Raw genomic sequence first — 7,285 nt, 5'->3', positions numbered from 1 at the left:
TTTCCCATCACCTCTTCACCACTCACATCCATCCTCTCTTCCCCATAAACCCCACCTACCTTCAAAATTCAAACTAATTTCCCTCCCAAACCCAACCCTAATGGCCGAACCCTAACCCTCTCCCCACTCCTATATAAACCCGTCATTCCTTCTTCATTTTCACACAACACAACCCTCTCTTCTTCTCTTTGGCCGAATACATCTTCTTCCCCCATCTCCTCCATTTTCTTCTTCTTCTACTACTTTCTTTCTTCTTTTGCTCGGGGACGAGCAAACATTTTAAGTTTGGTGTGGTAAAAGCATAGCTTTTTGTTTTTCCATAACCAATTATGGCACCTAAGGCCAGAAAAACCTCTAGAAAAAGGAAAGGGAAGGCAATTGCTTCCACCTCTGAGTCATGGGAGATGGAAAGATTCATCTCAAAGGTCCATCAAGACCACTTCTATGAAGTTGTGGCCAAGAAGAAAGTGATCCCTGAGGTTCCTTTTAAGCTCAAAAAGAATGAGTATCCGGAGATCCGACTTGAGATCCAAAGAAGAGGTTGGGAAGTTCTCACCAACCCCATTCAACAAGTCGGGATCTTAATGGTTCAAGAGTTCTATGCAAATGCATGGATCACTAGGAACCATGATCAAAGTGTGAATCCGAATCCAAAGAATTGGCTTACCATGGTTCGGGAGAAATACTTAGATTTTAGTCCGGAAAATGTAAGGCTGGCGTTCAACTTGCCAATGATGGAAGAGAATGCACGCCCCTACACAAGAAGGGTCAACTTTGATCAAAGGTTGGACTAAGTCCTCATAGACATATGTGAGGAAGGAGCTCAATTGAAAATTGACTCAAGAGGCAAGCCGGTTCAACTAAGAAGGCATGACCTCAAACTAGTGGCTAGGGGATGGTTAGAGTTCATTCAACGCTCAATCATTCCTACTAGTAACCGGTCTGAAGTTACTATAGACCGAGCCATCATGATCCATAGTATCATGATTGGAGAGGAGGTGGAAGTTCATGAGATTATACCTCAAGAACTTTACAAGGTGGCTGACAAGTCCTCCACTTGGGCAAGGTTAGCCTTTACTCACCTCATATGCCACCTCTGCAATTCGGCTGGAATTGACATAGAGGGAGACATCCTCATTGAAGAGGACAAGCCCATCACTAAGAAAAGGATGGAGCAAATAAGAGATCATGGACCTCAGCAAGAGCATGAGGAAATTCCCCACCATGAAATCCCTGAGATGCCTCAACTGATGCACTTTCCTCCACAAAACTATTGGGAGCAAATCAACACCTCCCTAGGAGAATTAAGTTCTAACATGGGACAACTAAGGATGGAGCACCAAGAGCATTCCATCATCCACCATGAAATTAGAGAAGATCAAAGAGCTACGAGGGAGGAGCAACAAAAGCAAGGAAGAAACATAGAGGAGCTCAAAAGCACCATTGGTTCTTCAAGAAGAGGAAGATGCCACCCTCACTAAGGTGGACCCGTTCCTTAATCTCCTTGTTCTTATTTTCCTGTTTTTCGTTTACTATGCTTTATGTTTATGTTTGTGTCTTATTACATGATCATTAGTATTTAAGTGTCTATGCCTTAAAGTTATGAATGTCCTATAAATCCATCACCCATCTTAAAGGAAAAATGCTTTAATTACAAAAGAACAAGAAGTACATGGTTTCAAATTCATCCTTGAAACTAGTTTAATTATTTTGATATGGTGACAATACTTTTTGTTTTCTGAATGAATGCTTGAACAATGCATATGTCTTTTGAAGTTGATGTTTATGAATGTTAAATATGTTGGCTCTTGAAAGAATGATGAAAAGGAGACATGTTATTTGATAATCTGAAAAATCATAAAAATGATTCTTGAAGCAAGAAAAAGAAGTGAATACAAAAGCTTGCAGAAAAAAAAAGAGAGAAAAGAAAAAAATGGCGAAAAAAGAAAAAGAAAAAGAAAAAGAAAAAGCAAGAGTAAAAAGCCAATAGCCCTTAAAACCAAAAGGCAAGGGTAAATAAAAAGGATCCAAGGCTTTGAGCATCAGTGGATAGGAGGGCTTAAAGGAATAAAATCTTGGCCTAAGCAGCTAAACCAAGTTGTCCCTAACCATGTGCTTGTGGCGTGAAGGTGTCAAGTGAAAACTTGAGACTGAGCGGTTAAAGTCGAGGTCCAAAGCAAAAGAAGAGTGTGCTTAAGAACCCTGGACACCTCTAATTGGGGACTTTAGCAAAGCTGAGTCACAATCTGAAAAGGTTCACCCAATTATGTGTCTGTGGCATTTATGTATCCGGTGGTAATACTGGAAAACAAAGTGCCTAGGGCCACGGCCAAGACTCATAAAGTAGTTGTGTTCAAGAATCAACATACTGAACTAGGAGAATCAATAACACTATCTGAATTCTGAGTTCCTATAGATGCCAATCATTCTGAACTTCAATGGATGAAGTGAGATGCCAAAACTATTCATGAGGCAAAAAGCTACAAGTCCCGCTCATCTGATTGGAGCTAAGTTTCATTGATATTTTGGAATTTATAGTATATTCTCTTCTTTTTATCCTACTTGATTTTCAGTTGCTTGGGGACAAGCAACAATTTAAGTTTGGTGTTGTGATGAGCGGATAATTTATACGCTTTTTGGCATTGTTTTTACATAGTTTTAAGTATAATTTAGTTAGTTTTTAGTACATTTTTATTAGTTTTTAAATAAAAATCACTTTCTGGACTTTACTATGAGTTTGTGTGTTTTTCTGTGATTTCAGGTATTTTTTGGCTGAAATTGAGGGACTTGAGGAAAAATCAGATTCAGAGGTTGAAGAAGGACTGCAGATGCTGCTGGATTCTGACCTCCCTGCACTCAAAGTGGATTTTCTAGAGCTACAGAACTCCAAATGGCGCGCTCTCAATTGTGTTGGAAAGTAGACATCCAGGTCTTTCCAGCAATATATAATAGTCCATACTTTGCCCGAGTTTAGGAGACGCAAACTGGCGTTCAACTCCAAGAGAAGCCTTTACACGTGTAAAGCTCAATGCTTAGCCCAAGCACACACCAAGTGGGCCCCGGAAGTGAATTTCTGTATCATTTACTCATTTCTGTAAACCCTAGTAACTAGTCTGATATAAATAGGACCTTTTACTATTGTATTAGACATCTTTTGTTCATCTTTTGTTCATCTTTGGATTATCCTTTGATCCTTGGATCACGTTTGGGGGCTGGCCATTCGGCCATGCCTGAACCTTCATCACTTATGTATTATCAACGGTAGAGTTTCTACACACTATAGATTAAGGTGTGGAGCTCTGCTATTCCTCATGAATTAATACAAAGTACTATTATTTTTCAATTCAATTCAAGCTTATTCCGATTCTAAGATATTCATTCGCACCTCAATATGAATGTGATGATCGTGACAGTCATCATCATTCCCAACCTATGAACGCGTGCCTGACAACCACTTCCGTTCTACCTTAGATTGAATGAGTATCTCTGGGATTCCTTAATCAGAATCTTCGTGGTATAAGTTAGAATACATGGACGGCCATTCTTGAGATCCGAAAAGTCTAAACCTTGTGTGTGGTATTCTGAGTAGGATCTGGGAAGGGATGGCTGCGATGAGCTTCAAACTCGCGAGTGCTGGGCGTAGTGACAGACGCACAAGGATCAATGGATCCTATTCCAGCATGATCGAGAAGCGACAGATGATTAGCCATGCAGTGACAGCGCATTGGACCATTTTCACTGAGAGGACAGGATGTAGCCATTGACAACGATGATGCCTAACATACAGCTTGCCATAGAAAGGAGTATGAATGATTGGATGACGACAACAGGAAAGCAGAGATTCAGGAGGAACGAACGCATCTCTATACGCTTATCTGAAATTCTCACCAATGAATTACATAAGTATCACTATCTTTATTTTATATTTTATTTATCTTTTAATTATTAAATCTCCATAATCAATTGAATCCGCCTGACTGAGATTTGCAAGATGACCATAGCTTGCTTCAAGCCGACAAACTCCGTGTGATCGACCCTTACTCACGTAAGGTTTATTACTTGGACGACCCAGTGCACTTGCTGGTTACTTATGCGAAGTTATGACAAAGAACTAAGATTATGAACGTGCGTATTGAGTTTTTAGTGTCGTTACCAAGGAATGGAACAGTCACAATTTCTGCGCACCACTATTCCAAGTAAATTCTCCAAGCTTTGATGGAGTTCTACACAAGCTCTGAGCTCCCAAAATTGATCCTCATATATTCCTGGGTCCCAAATCTCGTTTCTACACTCGTCTTGAAGTGGATCACCATTGTTCCAATCGAGTGACAGACAGTCTGAATTCTCTAGGCAATACCAAACTCTTCTTTTAGATCCAACCAAATGTTCACTAGCTCCACCCTTGCATCTAGCTCTTGAAGTATCGACCTTAATGAGCCTTGATTTGCAACTCCAACCACTAAACATCCTTCTCTTACGCTTAATGCCACAAAGCTTCCTAAGTTGGCCATCCGTTTCAAGAATACCGTACTCAAGTGGGATAGAAAGGCGAATAGAGATAAGTCTTACCCACTCAAATGATGTAGTAGACGGCAACCTAGGTAGAGAAGTCTCCAACGTTCTTAACAAAGCATGTTCAACTCCCATCCAACCCTTTCGAAGGACTTCTACTTCCACTTCATTCTCAGACTCAATCAAAGATGGCTCTTCATTTTCAAAGAGTTCATTTGTGGCTGTAGATTTATCACTAGGAGGACTTGATTCATGATCCTCATCACCAAGGGAACTTGCTTCTTGATCTATCCCATCCAAGTCTTTATAAGGAATATGCCATGGAGGTTGCGCACTGGCTTCCTTGACATCAATTTCAATCTTCTTGGAGGAATACTCTGCAACTCTAGATTCGCATGGAGGTTCAGCGTCTCCCAAGTCTTCAATCACATCTTCCTCTTCAACCATTACGGCTTCCTCCACTTGTTCAAATACAAAGTAATATTCCTTATTGTCCACCAAATTTTCTAGTGTCTCCATCATGCTACACTCTTCTAATGATTCTCCGCATGTAGCCATAGGAGTGCTTTGAGTATCCAAGCACAGAGAGGCTAAATTACCTACTACCTCAGTCAAGGTATCTATGAACTCTTGTGTCGTGCTTTGCATCTCTCTTTTCCCTTGAAGAAGAACACTTAGAGTGTCATTCATTGGGGATTGGGGTGGATATGAGGATGCATTATTTGGGAGAAAAGGTTCATGATATGAGGGTGGTTCATCATAATAAGGGTGTGGTGGTTCAACACTCTCCATCTTTTCCACTTGTTGCACAACACAATGTAATCCTTGGCTCTCAAGTTAAGATTCTTTAGCCATGAGAGCTTCGTGTGCTTTCCGGCTTCCCACTTGCTCTAATTGATGAAGGATTGCTTGAAATCGATCCAGTGTTTCCTTGAGACGATCCCTTGACTCTTGTTCCGCTTGGATAACTTGATTAGGATCATATGGCTCTTGGTTTGATAGATATGAACATGGTGTATATGGAGGTGGTAGTTCTGGGTATGGTTCATATGGTTCGTATGGTGGTTGGTGTGGTGGATAAGGGTTAGGGTGATATGGAGGTGAATGGTGGAAAGGGGCTTGTGAGTATGGTGGTTCAAAATTATGTTGAGGAAGGGGTACATAGATATTTTGTGGTGGGTGTTGATTGTCACGAAGAGGTCTACCATAATTATTGTCTTGGTACACATCATAGAATGGTTGTTGATAGTAACTTGGAGGTGGTTGTTGCCAAGAGGATTGATCAAATCCTTGTGGCTCCTCCCATCTTTGATTGTCCCATCCTTGATCCAAGCTTTCATTGTAATCTCCTCTTCCTACAACATGATTGTAACCAAACTCATAGGCAAAGGGGTGAGAATTCATAGTAGTAAGAGAAATAAAAACTAATAAAATTAATGAAAATAAACTCCTAAAACTAAAAACAGTAACAAAGAAACGAAAATGTAAAATTATTCACAATATTCACAATAAATTCTCGTTGCTAGTATGGAATTCACAATAAATTCTCGTTGCTAGTATAGTCTCTAAACCAACAAAGAATTATTTCATACAAAAATTTATTTGTCACAAGTAACAAACCCAATAAAAGTAATAACCGAAGTATTCAAATCTCGGGTCGTCTCTCAAGGAATTGCAGGAAGGTGTAGTTATTATTGGTTATGGAAAAGTATCTTTTTGGGGTTTTGAATAAGGAACAAGGAAAGTAAATTGCAAGAATTAAACTAATAGCTAATAAAGCTCTTGGCAAGGTATGAGAACTAGAAGTCCTATCCTTATTATCCTTATCAATTGTGATGAGAATTGTCCATTGCTCCCACTTAGTTAACCTCTAACTATGAAGGAAAGTCAAGTGGATAAATTAACCTGATTCTACAGTTCCTAGCTAAATCATGATGAAAGACTAGCTTTAATGGCATTCAAATCAATTAGCAACTTCTAATTATCAATCAACAAAAGACTTTGATAATTCAAGAGTCTCCAATTACTCAACAAAAGCCAAAAGGAGAAAAATATACTCTAACATCCTTTCAAACATTTAATCAAACACTTGGAAGGCACAACATAAAAATAGAGAAAAATAGCAAGGAATATTAAATCTAAACAACCAATTACAAGAATCAATGACAACAAATAAAGGAAGAAGCCATAAACATGAAATACCTCAAATTGCATTAAATAGAAAATCAAATCTAACATGAGAATTCCTAAACTAAAGTGGATAAATAAATAAATCACAAGGGAAATAGATAAACTAAAGTGCTAGAAATAATAAGAATAGAAGAAAACTAAATTAAAGCAAAGTAGAAATCTGAGATTAAGAAAGCTAAACCTAACATCCGAAAACCTAGAGAGAGGAGAGAGCTTCTCTCTTTAAAAACTACATCTAAAACTTAAAATTATGTGTATGAAAGTTGTATGAATGAATAAATGATTCCCCCCACTCTGCAGCCTCTATTCTGTGTTCTCGGGCTTGGAACTAGGCCAAAAAAGAGCCCAGAAATCGCTCCCAGCACTTTCTGTAATTTCTGCACGTGGCGCATGTCACACGTACGCGTAAGTCACGTGTACGCATCGCTTGGAAAAATTCCTTGTCACGCGTATGCATCGCTTGTCTTCTGTAGTAGTAACGCGTACGCGTCGCTGCTAACTTCTCAAAACTTCATTTTCTCGCGTTCCTTCCCCTTTTGCATGTTTCCTTTCCATCCTCTAAGCCATTCCTACCCTATAAAGC

This window comes from Arachis ipaensis, chromosome B4 (genome assembly GCF_059453495.1).
Source record: "Arachis ipaensis isolate K30076 ecotype BB chromosome B4, ASM5945349v1, whole genome shotgun sequence".
In the NCBI taxonomy this organism is placed as follows: Eukaryota; Viridiplantae; Streptophyta; class Magnoliopsida; order Fabales; family Fabaceae; genus Arachis; species Arachis ipaensis.
The sequence above is the reverse complement of the archived record's forward strand: the minus strand, read 5'-3'. Positions refer to the sequence as shown.